The sequence below is a fragment of the Macaca fascicularis genome, chromosome 1, assembly GCF_037993035.2.
Source record: "Macaca fascicularis isolate 582-1 chromosome 1, T2T-MFA8v1.1".
Classification (NCBI taxonomy): Eukaryota; Metazoa; Chordata; class Mammalia; order Primates; family Cercopithecidae; genus Macaca; species Macaca fascicularis.
The window spans coordinates 125,394,655-125,410,901 of NC_088375.1; the positions used below are offsets into that span (position 1 = coordinate 125,394,655).

The 16,247-nt window shown below is 46.1% G+C and overlaps 1 protein-coding gene across 41 annotated transcripts in view; it reads left to right on the forward strand.

Moving 5' to 3' along the window:
• Positions 1-9,713: 9,713 nt before the first annotated feature.
• Positions 9,714-16,247, forward strand: part of WDR47 (WD repeat domain 47) — a 71,697-nt gene continuing 65,163 nt past the window's right edge. For 29 of the 41 annotated variants that reach the window (XM_074000027.1, XM_073999987.1, XM_074000043.1 and 26 more), the window contains exon 1: positions 9,714-9,954. The gene's annotated coding sequence lies outside the window, so the exon portion shown is untranslated. Of the gene's footprint in view, positions 9,955-10,040; positions 10,295-10,327; positions 10,583-16,247 lie in introns of those variants that run through there. The other 12 variants (XM_073999970.1, XM_065548614.1, XM_073999975.1 and 9 more) reach the window with 6 other exon arrangements.

Below are 16,247 nucleotides of genomic sequence, written 5' to 3' on the forward strand. Positions count from 1 at the left end.
GGTCACAAGCTTATTACTGGAAACTTTCTAACCTTATCCTAAAACAACTATCTGAAATTACGATGCTTAATGTGCTTTATGTATTACTAACATTTCCTAACATTTAGTTTCCCCTTTTAAAAATTTTGACATATGGCCGGGCATGGTGGCTCACACCTGTAATCCCAGCACTTTGGGAGGCCAGGCAGGCGGATCACGAGGTCAGGAGATGGAGACCATCCTGGCTAATAGGGTGAAACCTCGTCTCTACTAAAAAAAAAAAAAAAAAAAGGATACAAAAAATTAGCCGGGCGTGGTGGTGGGCGCCTGTAGTCCTAGCTACTCGGGAGGCTGAGACAGGAGAATGGCGTGAACCTGGGAGGCGGAGCTTGCAGTGAGCCAAGACTGTGCCACTGCACTCCAGCCTGGGTGACAGAGTAAGACTCCGTCTCAAAAAAACAAAAAAAAAATTGACATATTTCACTGACTTGATTATAGTGGATGTTTTCCAAAATAATTTATTTTATTTATTTTTATTTTCAAGAATATATCAGATATTTACTTAATATAAATAACAGCATATCTCTTTTATGTATAACTAAGTTTTTGTTTAGAGGTCTAGATAGGAGCCCTGGAAGACTGAGGTAATTCTACCTCTGTTGCCCAGACTGGAGTGCAGTGGCGCGATCTCGGCTCACTCCAACCTTTGCCTCTTGGGTTCAAATGATTCTCCTACCTCAGCCTCCTGAGTAGCTGGGACTACAGGCATGCACCACTAGGCCCTGCTAATTTTTGCATTTTTCAGTAGAGACAGGGTTTCTCCATGTTGGCCAGGCTGGTCTTGTACTCCTGACCTCAGGTGATCTGCCCCTCTCAGCTTCCCAAAATGTTGGGATTACAGGTGTGAGCCACCATGCCTGGCCCTTGAATCTGTTTAAAGGAGAAGCAGCAGTGGTGGTGCTTTGTTCTCCTAAAGCCTCACTTAGGTTAATTCCATATCTTGGTTAGGTGCTACTGTCTCTGAAGCACAAAGCTCTTTGATGTGTGTATGTATGTGCGTGTTCTAGTAATGGGAGTGGAGCTTCTAAAACACGTTCTCTTAGCTCCACAAACTTCCCCTGAATTCCTTGAGGCAAAGTTTCCTAGCTTGGGCTTGTACTCAGACTCCTGTCTCCTGTTTGGGGAAAACCAAAAACTTCTATTCTCCTTTTTAGAAATAACATTTGAGAATCATATTAAAAGAGGTCCACCTTAGCCTATAGGCATTTAAGTCACAAGGCACAATGAATCATTCTGTCTTGTAAGAACCTGCATTTCCAAATGATGCCTAACCTAGTTCCTGACCCAGAACTGGCATTCAGTTAATATTTGGTGAATGATTGAGGCAGTATCTTGGGATCTGAGGACAGTCCTTCATCTAAGCAAGCCTTGTCCTCTTTGAACAATTGACTGCTATTGCAGCAACTAGAGTGAAAGACAAGAAGATCTAATCTTAACCAGTGGGGCTGAGTATAGAAGCAAAGGTGATACCTTAGGCTACCAGCTATTAAGGTTGTAACGTAAACTTTGATGTTACATTAAGAAACAAATATACAGTCAATGCATTTATAAGTGTGCAAGTGATAAGATGTACCAGATGTCTTGTGTTTCAGTGCCTCTTTCTTTCTCTCCTTCCACCTTCTTTTTCCCAGAAATATAATGGTGATATATTTGCTTCGAACAATGCTGAATTCCTATGCATTGAAAATGAATATGCAAATAGCACTATGCTATAGGTTATGGAGAATATAAACATTAATAAGACTTCTTGTCTTCTCTACCTTGTCAGAATAGGGTCCATTGTATTCAAGCTAAAATTTCTGGCTGAGCATCGTGGCTTAAGCCTATAATCCCAGCACTTTGGGAGGGAGTACAGTGACACAATCATGGGTCACTGCAATCCTCAACCTTCCAGACTCAAGCAATCCTCCTGCCTTAGCCTCTCTAGTAGTTGAGATAACGTGTTACCATGCCCGGCTATTTTTTTAATTTTTATTTTTAGTCAAGATGGGGTCCCACTATGTTGCCCAGTCTGGTCTCAAACTCCTGGGCTCAAGGGATCCTCCCGCCTTGACCTCCCAAAGTACTGGGATTACAGGCATCAACCACTGTGTCTGGTGCAAAATTTCTTAAAACAATTAGCCAGGCAAGGTGGCTCATACCTGTAGTCCCAGCTACTCAGGAAGCTGAGGCCAGAGGATAGTTTGAGCCCAGGAGTTTGAGACTGCAGTGAGCTATAATCATGCCACTATACTCTAGCCTAGGTGACACTTTAGCCTGGGTGAGAAAGTGAGACTCTGTCTCTTAAATAAATAAATACTAAAATAAAATTTCCAGTTAATATAATGTGGTAGAATGAGGCAGAGCATGGTGGCTCATGCCTCTAATCCTAGCACTTTGGAGGCTGAGGCTGGCAGATCACCTGAGGTCAGGAGTTTGAGACCAGCCTGGCCAACATGGTGAGTCCTCGTCTCTACTAAAAATACAAAAATTAGCTGGGTGTGGTGGTGCATGCCTGTAATCCTAGCTACTCAGGAGGCTGAGGCGGGAGAATCGCTTGAACCGGGGAGGCAGATCTTGAAGTGAGCTGAGATTGCACCACTGCACTTCAGCCTAGGTGGCAGAGTGAGACTCCCTCTCAAAGATAAAAAAATAATAATAATGTAGTAGAATAGAAAAAGAAAGTTTTATGAGTCAGAATGTCTCTGCTACATACTAGCTGTGTGACCTTGGGCAAGTTATTTAATCACTCAAATGGGAATAATTAATAGGTGTTTTAAGGGAGATTATGAGGTTTAAAAAAGAACATAAGCAAAGCATTTCCTTTTGTGTTCAATGAATGCCAAAGCCAATCTAATACCTCATTGGGATTCTCCTTCCTTCCTTCCATCCTTCCTTCCTTCCTTCCTTCCTTCCTTCCTTCCTTCCTTCCTTCCTTCCTTCTTTCCTTCCTTCCTTCCTTCCTTGTTTCCTTCCTTCCTTCCTTCCTTCCTTCCTTCTTTCTTTCCTTCCTTCCTTCCTTGTTTCCTTCCTTCCTTCCTTCCCTCCCTCCCTCCCTCCTTTCTTTCTTTCCCCTTCCTTCCCTTCCTTCCTTCCTTCCTTCCTTCCTTCCTTCCTTCCTTCCTTCCTTCCTTCTTTCCCCTCCCTCCCGCCCGCCCGCCCTCCCTCCCTTCCTTCCTTCCTTCCTTCCTTCCTTCAGATGTCACTGTAGCAGTCTTATATTTGCAACTCAAGAAGGAATCAGAGCAGCTCAATATGCAGGTCACCTAACCAAGATTTCTTTTTTTTTTTTGAGAGAGAGTCTCACTCTGTCTCCTAGTCTGGAGTGCAGTGGTATGATCTCAGCTCACCGCAATCTCCGCCTCCCAGGTTCAAGCAATTCTCCTACCTCAGCTTTCTGAGAAGCTGGTATTACAGGCACCCACCACCACTCCCAGATAATTTTTGTATTTTTAGTAGAGGTGGGGTCTCATCATGTTGACCAAGCTGGTCTCGAACTCCTGATCTCAAATGATCCACCCGCCTCAGCCTTCCAAAGTGCTGGGATTACAGGTGTGAGCCGTGGTGCCTGGCCACGAAGGTATTATTATTATTATTATCATTATTATTATTTTTGGGACAGAGTCTCTCTGTGTTGCCCAAACTGGAGCGCAGTGGTGCAATCTCGGCTCACTGCAATCTCTGTCTCCCAGGTTCCAGCGATGCTCCTGCCTCAGCATCCTGAGTAGCTGGGATTACAGGCACCTAACGCCACGCCTGGATAATGTTTGTATTTTTAGTAGAGATGGGGTTTCACCATGTTGGTCAGGCTGGTCTCAAACTCCTGACCTTGTGATCCACCCACCCTCAGCCTCCCAAAGCACTGGGATTACAGGCGTGAGCTACTGCGCCTGGCAAAGGTTTTTTTTTTTTTTTTCTTCTGAGACGGAATCTTGCTCTGTCACCCAGGTTGGAGCGCAGTGTCACGATCTCGGCTCACTGCAAGCTCCACCTCCTGGGTTCACGCCATTCTCTGGCCTCAGCCTCCCAAGTAGCTGTGACTACAGGCGCCCAACCCCATGCCCGGCTAATTTTTGTATTTTTTAGTAGAGACGGGGTTTCACTATGTTGGCCAGGCTGGTCTTGAACTCCTGACCTCGTGATCCAACAGCTTCGGCCTCCCAAAGTGCTGGGATTACAGGTGTGAGCCACCACACCCGGCAAAGGTATTTTTTAAACTACCACATTTACTCCGAAGCCCCTTCATCTCCTTCAGCATCCCACCAATGAAGCACATGTTCTGCTTAGCTAGATAAAAAGGTGAGGCACACTTTGCACTGCTGACATCACAGGAAAGCTGTCTATAAAACTATACTTCTGATACTGGGCTCCAGCTTTGTTCTCACAGGTCATCATCCTCATCCGGGAGATCAGCTGTCTGAGCAAACTCTAAGTCTTCTTTCCGTGGAAGACAATAGATTTTGCCTTCACTTTCCTGTCCTTAATATCCACTTTGTTGCCGTACAACACGATGGTGATGATTTCACACACTGGCACCAAATCTCTCTACCAGTTAGGCACATTCTTGTGTGTAATTCTTGATGTTACATCAAACATTATGATGGCACACTGGGCTACGGCTTGGATATAACAGCCATCTCTGTCCACCACATTTCTCCTGGCCGGCTGTATCCCATTTATTGACTTAATACGTTCTCCGTTGGTGTGGAACACTTGGGTGATGAAACTCAACACCCAAGGTGGCTACATAGCTCTCAAATTCACCAGTCAAATGATGTTTCATGAAAGTAGTTTTTCCAGTACCACCACCACCAACCAGTACAAGTTTGAACTAGACCTGGGGCTCTCCCTGGGCAGCCATCATGGCCTTCCTTCCAGAAGTGTCTCCTGCCCGTCGGACTGAGCCATTCTTCCTTTTGAACATTTTAACAATATTTATTCTTCCATACCATAAACATGGGATATCTTTCCATTTATTTGTACCTTCAATTTCTTTTAACAATGTTTTATAATTTTCAGTGGATAGATCTTTGCCTCCTTGGTTAAACTTATTATTATTATTATTATTTGATATGGAGTCTTGCTCTGTCGCCCAGGCTGGAGTGCAGTGGCCGGATCTCAGCTCACTGCAAGCTCCGCCTCCGGGGTTCAAGCCATTCTCCTGCCTCAGCCTCCGGAGTAGCTGGGACTACAGGCGCCCGCCACCATGCCCAGCTAATTTTTTATATTTTTAGTAGAGATGGGGTTTCACTGTATTAGCCAAGATGGTCTCGATCTCCTGACCTCGTGATCTGCCCGCCTCGGCCTCCCATAGTGCTGGGATTACAGGCGTGAGCCACTGTGCCCGGCCTCTTCCTTTTTTTTCAAGCACTATCCCTAGCAGGTGATCGGTTGTCAGATTATCCCTGATTAGTTACTCTTTCTAGAGCTAGTAGAAGATTTAAATATTTAAAGAATGCTGGGCTGGGCATGGTGGCTCATGCCTATAATCCCAGCTCTTTGGAAGGCCAAGGGGAGAGGATCATTTAAGCCCAGGACTTTAAGACCAGCCTGGGCAACAAGACGAAACCCCGTCTCTACAAAAAAAAAAAAAAAAAAAAAAAAAAGAAAGAAAAAAAAAAGAAAAATTAGCCGGTCATGGTGACTTGCACCTGTAGTTTTAGCTACTGGAGAAGCTGAGGTGGAAGGATCGCTTGAGCCCAGGAGGTCTAGGCTGCAGAGAGCCATGATTGCCCCACTACACTCCAGCTTGGGCGACATAGCAATACTGTCTCAAAAAGAAAGAAAGAAAGAAAGAAAGAAAGAGAGAGAGAGAGAGAGAGAGAGAGAGAGAGAGAGAGAGAGAGAGGGAGAGAGAGAGAGAGAGAGAGAGAGAGAGAGAGAGAGAGAGAGAGAGAGAAAATGTAATTAATTCCTAAAGTTTCAGAATATGAGTCCATGGGGAAAAGGTTCTAACTGATAAAACTGTTGCAAATGGGATAAAAAATGAAGTTAAAAAAAAAAAGGATATTGGTTCTCAAAACTTCTTGTTTAGCATAAAGATTTAGAAGTGGTTTCTTAAATGAACTATACTAGCAAAATAATTGCGAGACTACTTCCAGGATATAACGTATCTGCCTACTTTTTCAATTTATACACTCTGTAATGCATTGTTTGTTGGCTTGTTTTGTTTTCAATATCAAGATCCTGGGTAACATTCAATTATGTTTATATTTATTTGCCTGTCACTTATCATTAAGAGGGTTCATAATGAAGACTTTCTTCCAGGAGTTATTGACTAGGCAATTGAAATTTTGTAGTTCAGCTTTTGTGTGTTGTTTTTCTGAATGCATACGTATTTTTCTTAGAAATGTTTCCTCGGCTGGGTACAGTAGCATGTGCCTGTAATCCCAGCACTTTGGGAGGCCATGGCGGGAGGATTACTTAAGGTCAGCGGTTTGAGACCAGCCTGGCCAACATGGTGAAACCTCGTCTCTACTAAAAATACAAAAATTAGCCGAGTGTGGTGGCACACAAATTAGCCGAGTGTGGTAGCACGTGCCTGTAATCCCAGGTACTCAGGGCTGAGGCAGGAGAATCGCTTGAACCCAGGAGGCAGAGGTTGCAGTGAGCTGAGATTGCACCACTGCACTCCAGCCTGGGTGACAGAGTGAGACTGTCTCAAAGAAAAAAAAAAGAAGGCCAGGCACAGTGGCTCGTGCCTGTAATCCCAGGACTATGGGAGGTTGAGGCAGGCGGATCACGAGGTCAGGAGTTCGAGACCAGCCTGACCAACATGGTGAAACCCCGTCTCTACTAAAAATACAAAAACTAGTTGGGCGTGGTGGTGCGCTGTAGTCCCAGCTAGTCTGGGGGCTGATGCAGGAGAGTCGCTTAAACCCAGGAGGAGGAGGTTCAGTGAGCTGAGATTGCACTACTGCACTCCAGCCTGGGTGACACAGTGAGACCCCATCTCAAAAAAAAAAAAAAAAAAAAGAAAGGAAAAAAAATGTGTATCTTCAAGCTCTCGCTTCTTTTATCATGAATTGGACAAAATTTTGTATTCCCAGAAATATGGTTTAAATTTTATTTTTAATTTTTATGATTACATAATAGTTGTACATATTTCTAGAGTAAATACAATGTGTAATGATCAAATCTGGGTAATTGGGATATCCATCACCTTAAACATGCATTATTATTATTAAGAGACAGGGTCTCAATCAGTCACCCCAGTGGGAGTGCAGTAGTGTGATTATAGCGCACGGTAGCCTCGAACTTTGAGCTCAAACTATCATCCCAGTTCAGCCTCTCAAGTAGCTAGGACTGCAGGTGTGTCTCGCCATGTCTAATTTTTTATTCTCGTTTTTGTAGAGAGGGAGTCTCACTATGTTGCCAGGCAAGTCTCTAACTAGTGGCCTTAAGTGAGCCTAAGCCTCCCAAAGTGCTGGGATTTCAGGCATGAGCCACTGTGCCCAGGCATTTGTTATTTCTTTTCTTTTATTTTTTGAGACAGAGTCTTGCTCTGTCACCAGGCTGGAGTGCAGTGGCCCAATCTCAGCTCATTGCAACCTCTGCCTCCCAGGTTCAAGTGATTCTCCTGCCTCAGCCTCCTGAGTAGCTGGGACTACAGGCGCGCACCACCACACCCGGCTAATTTTTGTATTTTTAGTAGAGACAGGGTTTCACCATGTTGGCCAGGATGGTCTTGATCTGCCCACCTCGGCCTCCCAAAGTGCTGGGATTACAGGCGTGAGCCACTGCGCTTGGCCTGCCATTTACTATTTCTTTGTGTTGGGAACATTCTGAATCTTCTCTTCTAGCTATTTGGAAATATAGAATAGATTACTGTTAACTATAGTCACCCAATTATGCTATCGAGCACTAGAATTTATTCCTGCTATGTAACTGTAGTTTTGTACCCATTAACCTCTTTATTCCCCCTTCGCCCTCCACTCACTTTCCAGCCTCTGGTAACCACCATTGTATTCACTACCTCCATGAGATCCAATTCTTTTAGTTCCCACATATATGTGAGAACGTGCAATATTTGTCTTTTTGTGCTTTGCTTGTTTCACTTAACATAATGTCCTCCCGTCCCATCCATGTTGCTGCAAATGACAGGATTTCATTCTTTTTTATGGGTGAATAAGATTGCATTGTGTGGCTGGGCGTGGTGGCTCATGCCTTTAATCCCAGCACTTTGGGAGGCCGAGGCGGACGGATCATGAGGTCAGGAGATGAGACCATCCTGGCTAACACGGTGAACCCTCATCTCTACTAAAAATACAAAAAAAAAAAAAAAAAAAAAAAAATTAGCCGGAGGTGGCGGCGGGCCCCTGTAGTCCCAGCTACTCGGGAAGCTGAGGCAGGAGAATGGTGTGAACCCGGGAGGCAGAGCTTGCAGTGAGCCGAGATCGCACCACTGCACTCTAGCCTGGGCGGCAGAGCGAGACTCCATCTCAAAAACAAAAAAACAAAGATTGCGCTGTGTATATGTACCACATTTTCTTTATCCATTTGTCTGTTGATTGACCTAGGTTGATTCCATATTTTGGCTATTGTGAATAGTACTGCAATACGCATAAGCATGGGAGTGCCAGAAATATTTTTAATGTTTATTCTCTTTACCAGACTGTTACCCCATTTTCCCCTTTTGGGAGGTCCAGCTCACTCTGGACTTTCGCCTCTGTGAGGATGATTTTTTTTTTAAATTTTCTTTGTGAGACGGAGTCTCACTCTGTCACCCGGGCCTGAGTGCAATGGCATGATCTCGGCTCACTGCAACCTCCATCTCTTGGGTTCAAGCGATTCTCTTGCCTCAGCCTACCGAGTAGCTGGGATTACAGGCAGCTTGCCACCACACCCGGCTAATTTTTGGATTTTTAGTAGAGATGGGGTTTCACCATGTTGGCCAGACTGGTCTCAAACTCCTGACCTCAGGTGATCCTCCCGCCTCAGCCTCCTAAAGTGCTGGGATTGCAGGCATGAGCCGCCGCGCCTGGCCGAGGATGATGTTCTTACAGGTTTGTGTAATTGTATTCTTCCTTATGGTTATACTTCCTGGATGCTTAATTCAGCTCGGTTGAGCATCACGTATATTTGTGGAATAAGTGGCTTACAACCAACAGGGGTAGATAAAACTGAACATGTTAAATGTTAAGTAACTGAAAAATGCTTTCAAGGCAAATCACCTTTACAAAATGAGAAACCAGAAAGGGGACAAACTACTGGAGTTTTCTGGGATGAAGTGGGACCTAGGAAAGCAGCGAGAGAAGGGTAGAAGGCGACATTAATTTCATTCACCTTTATTAATTATCTGGGAGGAGTACGAAGAGTCAATCCTAATGCGCAGTCTTCTCTGTTTGGAGGCGACAACCCCGTTAGTGCTATTTTGGGACATGGGGTCACCGACCTGCTACGGGTCTAACTCCCTGCCCCTGGTCTCACGCTATTGACGCGCGCGTCCTGCTGGTTCCCCCGGCCCCTAGCCGGTCTTTCCAAGCCCGCCCCGCCCCCCGCCCCGCGCAGGCTTTGGGTCCGCCCCGCCCCGCCCCGTCCAGCCCAGCCCCGCCCAGCCCACCCCAGCCGACTCGCCCTTCGGCTCAGGCACCTGCCTGGCCGCCCCGCGCGGCGGGGTCCTGAGGCGCCTCGGGGAAGCGCGGCGATTGGCTGCCGCTCGCGGGTAGAGCTCGGCTCCCCGGCATTTGACAACCGCAGTCTGCAAGAGGCTGAGCTGAGCAGTCGCGGGGCCGGGAGGGGCCGACGTGAGAAGGACGGGTTGACGAACTGATGGATTGACGCGCGGGCGGCAGGAGGGAGGACCGACGCCAAACCCAGACCGCCGCCCTCGTGCTCCCGCCGCAGACCGGAGCCGGCCGCTTCGGTGCCCTGGCCGCCGGCCTCCCAGCCGCGTTCTCCTCCGTCGCTCCTCCGGGCTTGCCCTGGAGCCCTCAGGTGAGTGTGTCCGGGAGGCGGAGGCGGGGTCGGACAGCTGCACACCTCGGGTTGCCGTGGTCACCCGTCGCCTCCTGTCACCACCTGACACGGCTTCGACTGGGCGGCCCCGAGGGCTGTTTGCGGCCCCAGAGAGGGGTCTTTAGTAGGCTTGGGTGCCGACTGGGAGGGGACTGGGGTCGTGGGTGAGGCCCCAGCATCGCGGGATGAGGACCTGAGAACTGCTGGGCCCCGGTCCGAGGTCACCGCTCCTGGACCACACCTTTCTCACATTACCAGTCGGTTTCTGGGGGCAGAGCGACACCCCTCGCCCTGGCACCGAGCAGCAAGTGAGCTCGAGGTTCGTGCCCATTTCGCCGCTGCGCCGATTCTTCCTTCCTCGCCCCTTGGTCGAGCCCGTGCTAGAACTGAGGGGCGCGCTCGCGTCCCTTTCTAGGCACGCCTTGGCCCGGAGGAGGAGAGGGAGCGGCGGGGCTGGGAGCCCCGCTGGGGCCGGGTTTGGCTTTTCTTACATCAGTGGTCTCTGGGAGCAGGCCTTTGGGGGTCTGGGTGTGGTCGCGGAAAGGGGCAGCGACTCGATTTAGAACTGGGATTGTACTGGAGGGGCGCCTGCGTAGAAGAACGCAAGGTTGTGGAACTCAAAGGGTTAAACCTCTTCTCTTTATTGGGGAGAAAAATATTGGAACTCTAGCTCTGGGGCGAGGCCGTGGGCAAAGGGGGCGGGGGCGGGGGCGAGGGTTGGCCAGGGCGGCATTTGGGCTTTTGACCAGATGATTTTTGCTTCTCTGTACACAGACATGCAGTTAGTAACCGTGCATGGTATCTGAGGGGACCTTTTTTTTTTTTTTTTGGCAACTTGGTTTTCTCTGCGTAATGAAAGGAGAAGTCTTTGTTCCACCCAGATTCATAGATTGTGATCCTAATAGTTATTTCTCTCTTTGTTGTAGACTCTGTAGAATGCCTCAAAAAGTTAATGGCACATAAATGAACATGTAGGTTTAAAAAATGCTATAAATCTTTTTTTCACAGTAAATCCAAGTAGAATTTTTTTGTCTCCAGCGTTGGCATATGTTGCATTGACATTTTACTAAGAAGGAGAAACGCCTAAGAGCCCATTTTCCTTTATATGGCATATTTTCGAGGTCTCATTTAGGAAGAAGATGAAATGAGTAATTCTACCTTAGGTTTGGGAGGTTAGGATAGATTGCTTCTAATAGGAAAGAAACATTATTACACGGTAATGGAAAAGTCAAGCCACAACAGTATATTGTTAGGTAGAAAAGCCAAAACCCAGACACTTGAATTTGGATGCCATTATGAAGACGTAAGTTTTTTTTTTTTTTCTTTTTTGACAGGATTTTAACCTATGTTTGTCTCCCACTGGTCCATTTCCTGGTTCTTTTCTCCCTCGTCTTAAAAACCAGTACTGTTAAGAATGTGTCATAAGAGAACAGGGGTACAATCCTATGTTACTACTTACATAATGGTGTTCAACCTCTTTTCCTGTTTGTGAAATAGAGTTTATTAGTTATTTAATGGACAGCATGTGAAATACTTAATGTATGCTGCAGTTTCAGAAACGCTTTAGTTATGAAAAGATTTGAAGTTTTCCTTAGTAGATCAGTAAGCTGAAAAATCAGATTACCTGTATTTGAGCTTTCTTTTGCTACGGATTGCATTCTTGTAAGAGCTACTAAGCCTAACATTGACTAATGTCTCATTCCGTAAAATAGTGATAATGCTTGCTATTGTTTTAGTTTGAGAATGGGCTCTGAGTTGAAAGCACTTTGGAAGGCATCTGTTGATTACCTTTTTTTTTTTTTTTTTTTTTTTTTTTTTTGAGACGGAGTCTCTCTCTGTCGTCCAGGCTGGAGTTCAGTGGCACGATCTCAGCTCACTGCAGCCTCCGCCTGCTGAATTTAAGTGATTCTCCTGCCTCAGCCTCCCAAGTAGCTAGGATTACAGGTGCCTGCCACCACGCCAGGCTAATTTTTGTATTTTTAGTAGAGACGGGGTTTCACCATGTTGGCTAGGCTAGTCTCGAATTCCTAGCCTCAGGTGATCCACCCTCCTTGGCCTCGAAAAGTGTTGGGATTACAAGCGAGAGCCACCGTACCTGACCCTGTGTATTATTTTTGAACAGAAGACTTAAACCCAGGTCTTCAAACTCCAAATCCAATGCTGGCCCACACCTGAGGATACTTCAGTTTTGAGACTATTACACTGAATAGCCAAAGCTTGCATATTTCAACTAATTTTTCTCTATATTGAGTTTGTTTTTGTTGAAATGAAAAGATACCCTTTAAAAAGGATTTATACCGGCCGGGTGTGGTGGCTCATGCCTGTAATCCCAGCACTTTGGGAGGCTGAAGCGGGCGGATCACCTGAGGTCAGGAGTTTGAGACCAGCCTGGATAACATGGTGAAACCCTGTCTTTATAAAAAATACAAAAATTAACTGGGCATGGTGGCATGTGCCTGTAATCCCAGCTACTCGGGAGACTGAGGTAGGAGAATCGCTTGAACACAGGAGGTGGAGGTTGCAGTGAGCCAAGATTGTGCATGCCACTGCACTCCAGCCTGGGCGACAAAGCGAGACTCTGCCTCAAAAAAAAAAAAAAAAGGAATTTATACCACACACTCCCTTAAAACCTTTCTTTTGTGTTCTATAGTCTTGTTCACCGTAATAGCTCGATCATTGTATCCCAGTTTGTAGCGTGTTGTTAATACTTAGTAAATACTCCTCAGTCATTACCTACCTGAACTTCCCCTGTTTAAATGGCTTCAGATGAATATTATCACAAGTAGGAGTTTCTTTATATGGTACGTTTAACATAATTGATCTCAATGAACTTTCCAATATTATTTTTTATTATTATTATTATTATTATTATTAGAGACAGAGTCTCGCTGTGTTGCCCAGGCTGGAGTGCAGTGGTGTGATCTCGGCTCGCTGCAACCTCTGCCTCCCAAGTTCAAGTGATTTTCCTGCCTCAGCCTCCCAAGTAGCTGGGATTGCAGGTGCACACACCTCCACACTTGACTAATTTTTTTATTTTTAGAAGAGACAGGGTTTCACCATGTTGGTGAGGCTGGTCTCGAACGCCTGGTCTCAAGTGATCCACCCACTTCGGCCTCCCAAAGCGTTGGGATTATAGGCGTGAGCCACTGCACCTGGCCTATTTATTTATTTTTTGAAACAGGGTCTCACTTTATCGTTCAGGCTGCAGTACAGTGGCGTGATGATAGCCCACTGCAGCCTCAAATTCCTGGGCTCGAGTGATCCTCCTGCCTCAGCCTCCCGAGTAGCTAGGACTACAGGTGCTTGCTACCACACCCAGCTAATTTTTGTATTTTTTGTAGAGATAGGGTTTTGCCATGTTGCCCAGGCTGGTGTTGAACTCCTGGGCTCAAGTGACTTGCCTGCCTTGGCTTCCCAAAGTGCTGGGATTACAGGCATGAGCCACCGCACCTGACTTGATATTTTTTAAATTACTGAAATATTTTCAAAAATAAGTAAGCTTATTCCAAAGTAAATTTTTATACTGCACAGCGCAGTAGCTCTCCCGCAGCAATTCATTAGCAGTCCTTTTGACACATTGTCCTTACCAAGGCTAGGAGCTCTGAAGGGAAGAAATTTACATTTATTGAGCACCAGTTGCATGCTTTCCACTCTGCTAGGAGCTTGTTCTCGTTTTATAAGTCAACATCCTATTTTACAGAGAAATAGTACTGGGCTGGGCGAAGTGACTCATACCTGTAATCCAAGCATTTTGGGAGGAGGCTGAGGTGAGAGAATCACTTGAGCCTAGGTTGACAAGGCTCTACCAGCCTGGGAGACAGTGAGACCCAGTCTCAAAAAAAAAAAAAAAAAGAAAAAGAAAAAGAAAGAAAGAAAGAAAAAACAGTACTACATGCAATGCAAAAAGACATAAAATTTTATACTATTTATAATTACTCGTTATATAGTACACTTGACGTATGTAACTCAAATAATGTTTTTTTCCTATGGCTAAGTACCATGTTTTGTGACTCTTGTTGATGTGATGAGAAAGAAAAAGAAAGTGGAACCTTTTATAAAATCTTTGTTTTTTTCTTTTTTTTTGAGACAGAGTCTCACTCTGTCGCCCAGGCTGGAGTGCAGTGGCGTGATCTCCTGCCCGCTGCAAGCTCCGCCTCCTGGGTTCACACCATTCTCCTGCCTCAGCCTCCTGAGTAGCTGGGACTACAGGGGCCCGCCACCACGCCCGGCTAATTTTTTTATATTTTTAATAGAGACGGGGTTTCATCGTGTTAGCCAGGATGGTCTTGATCTCCTGACCTCGTGAACCACCCACTTCAGCCTCCCAAAGTGCTGGGATTACAGGCGTGAGCCACTGCGCCCAGTGGTTTTCTTTGAAACTTTAAGAAAAGCTTTGGAAATGAAATTGCTGGAAGTGCAAAAATAGCATTTCACAGATAGATGATGATATAAAGAAATTTTAGGTGTATTCATTGTAAAGAGCCTAGATTATGGGATATGTTAGTTTCACTGTGTATAGTTCTTGATCAGAGCACACCTGGAGTGTTGTGCTTTATTTTTTATTTATTTGTGTTTTTGAGATGGAGTCTTGCTCTGTCGCTCAGGCTTTAGTACAGTGGTGTGATCTCAGCTCACTGCAAGCTCCGCCTCCCGGGTTCACACCATTCTCCTGCCTCAGACTACCGAGTAGCTGGGACTACAGGCGCCCGCCACCATGCCCGGCTAATTATTTTTGTATTTTTAGTAGAGATGAGGGTTCACCGTGTTAGCCAGGATGGTCTCAATCTCCTGACCTCGTGATCCGCCCGCCTTGGCTTCCCAAAGTGCTGGGATTACAGGCATGAGCCACCGTGCCTGGCCTATTTATTTATTTATTTTTTTTTTGAGATGGAGTCTTGCTCAGTTGCCCTGGCTGGAGTGCAGTGGCGCCATCTCGGTTCACTGCAACCTTCACCTCCCAGGTTCAAGTGATTCTCCTGCCTCAGCCTCCTGAGTAGATTCTCCTGCCTCTCCTGCAGCCTTCCCCTCCCAGGTTCAAGTGATTCTTCTGCCTCAGCCTCCTGAGTAGCTGGGACTACAGGCGCAGGCCACCACGCCCGGCTAATTTTTGTATTTTTAGTAGAGATGGAGTTTCACCATGTTGGCCAGAATGGTCTGGATCTCCTGACCTCGTGATCCACCTGCCTCAGCCTCTTATAGTGTTGGGATTACAGGCGTGAGCCACCGCCCCTGGCCTATTTTGGGTTCTTTAAGAGGGAGATTAACAAATATTTAGAGGAGGATGACAGGAGTGGGAGGGGGTCTAGAAGCTACCTTCTGGTGAAGAATGGTTTTTGTAAGGATCAATTAAACAATGAATGTAAGATCCTAAAATAGTACCCAGTAGTTTTTGCATTGTAAACAAAGCAGTTAATCCTATTTTGGGGATTCTACTTTAGTTGGTACCTTAATATAGATTAGAACTTTTGAGATCTAATCCTTTAATATGTATATATTTTTCATTTTCATAGTTCTTTTTTGCTTTAAAATTAAAAATTGAGCCAGGTGAGCTGGCATATACCTATAGCCTTAGCTACGCAAGAAGCTGAGGCAGAAGAATAGATTGAGCACAGGAGTTTGAGGCAGTAGTGTGCTATGAACAGGCCTGGGAATAGCAACTACACTCTAGTCTGGGCAACATAGTAAGACTCCTTCTCTTAAAAAAGAAGAGGGCCGGGCGCGGTGGCTCAAGCCTGTAATCCCAGCACTTTGGGAGGCCGAGACGGGCGGATCACGAGGTCAGGAGATCGAGACCATCCTGGCTAACATGGTGAAACCCCGTCTCTACTAAAAATACAAAAAAAATTAGCCGGGCGAGGTGGCGGGCGCCTATAGTCCCAGCTACTCGGGAGGCTGAGGCAGGAGAATGGCGTGAACCCGGGAGGCGGAGCTTGCAGTGAGCTGAGATCCGGCCACTGCACTCCAGCCTGGGCAACAGAGCCAGACTCCGTCTCAAAAAAAAAAAAAAAAAAAAGAAGAAGATACAAAATTAAAAATTGGCTGGGCACAGAGGCTCATGCCTGTAATCCCAGCATTTTGGGAAGCCAAGGTGGGCGGGTCACATGAGGTCGGGAGTTTGAGACCAGCCTGGCCAACATGGTGAAACCCCGTTTCTACTAAAAATACAAAATAGCTGGGCGTGATGGCGGGCGCCTGTAATCCCAGCTACTTGGGAGGCCAAGGCAGGAGAAAAAAATTAAAAAGTCTCCTTCAACCCTTTTCTTCTGCTAGAT